At 47.9% G+C, this 1,215-nt stretch overlaps 1 protein-coding gene across 1 annotated transcript in view; it reads left to right on the top strand.

Annotated features, from left to right (window-relative positions):
• The first annotated feature begins 727 nt into the window (after window positions 1-727).
• The window catches only part of NDUFAF1 (NADH:ubiquinone oxidoreductase complex assembly factor 1), a 21,003-nt gene continuing 20,515 nt past the window's right edge, over window positions 728-1,215 (top strand). The window contains exon 1 of the mRNA XM_012806310.2: window positions 728-754. The gene's annotated coding sequence lies outside the window, so the exon portion shown is untranslated. The remainder of the gene's footprint in view (window positions 755-1,215) is intronic.

Here is a 1,215-nt window from a genome sequence, read left to right as displayed (position 1 = left end):
AAAGAAAGAAAAACAGTGTTAAAGAGCTACGTGGTCTCGAATTCACGCCAAGCGCCTAGGATAGGTGCTGGTAAAAGGAAGAACAGTTTGGACCCAAGAAGCTCACAGCGTGGCGAAGAAGTGACAGATGAATAAATAATTAAAATACAGTATTGAAAGTGCTCTGACCGAGGTGTGCATAGGACACAATTGGCGAGTGGCGACCCCGCTGGGCTGTATTGCAGAAAGGCTGGTAGAAACCCTCGCCGCTGTCTGGGTTAAGTGGTGCCTCTTCAAGTATTTACGGGGGCAATTCCAGCGGAAGCGGCCTCCTGAAGTCTCGGACACCTCTTGGGGCAACTGCCGGGAGAGCAGGCACGAGGGAGCCCAGGTGTGCTTAGGGACGACCTGGTGCTCGCTGTAACGAGTCTTATTTGAAAGATGCAGGAATTTAGTTTGCAGCCTGAAAGAAATGTGGGAAGAGGCGTAAAGATTCTCTAAATTCCGCCTACTTCCAAAACAAACAAACAAAAAAATTCTCCCCAATTCTTCACATAGGGCACAATAAATTAGGAGGAGTGGAAGCTAAAAGCCTCAGTTTGTCGGACTACGCCACCCTTACTACTTTTCTTTGGCTTTCGTACCCGGCCAGAACTCCAGTGCTGTAATGACTAGTTGGCGCCGGGATGAAAAAGCAGATGTACCCATAAGGGAAATGTGGGGAAGCCGGCGGGGAAAAGGAGGGACCCAAGCGGAAGTCACGGACTGCGGGAAGGTGAGCGGTTGCTTGCTAGCTGTTGGTATGTTTAGGATATGGTAGGCCAACGTATCCTTGGCTATGGTTACCGGGGTGAGGGTTACTGGGGCGAGGGATACCGGAGCCCTTCCACTGCAGCGAAAGCCTAACCTGTCAGGCCGGGCAGTGAGTTCCGGGCTGCTTCCCTGGCTCGGATCCAGAGCAAAATATAGAGTTTTGCCACTTCCTAGGTGTCTGACCTCGGGTAAATTAATCTTGTAACTTTCATTACCTTGTTTCTGTGATTACATTAATAATAGTACCTTTCTCAGGGTTCTTGTGAGGAATCAATGAAAATACACAGAACGGCTTCTGTCACCTGGATATGCAAACTTCACTAATACAACTCGCGTCTAGCTCTTTGGATTACGTTGTCACAACTCAGTCCAATATTGTCTGGTTAATAGGTTAGATTTTATGGGCTTTTTTTTTTTTTTTTT

Source organism: Otolemur garnettii, unplaced genomic scaffold (genome assembly GCF_000181295.1).
Source record: "Otolemur garnettii isolate 467f Iridium unplaced genomic scaffold, OtoGar3 scaffold00050, whole genome shotgun sequence".
In the NCBI taxonomy this organism is placed as follows: domain Eukaryota; kingdom Metazoa; phylum Chordata; class Mammalia; order Primates; family Galagidae; genus Otolemur; species Otolemur garnettii.
This window is presented reverse-complemented; position numbering and strand designations above follow the sequence as displayed.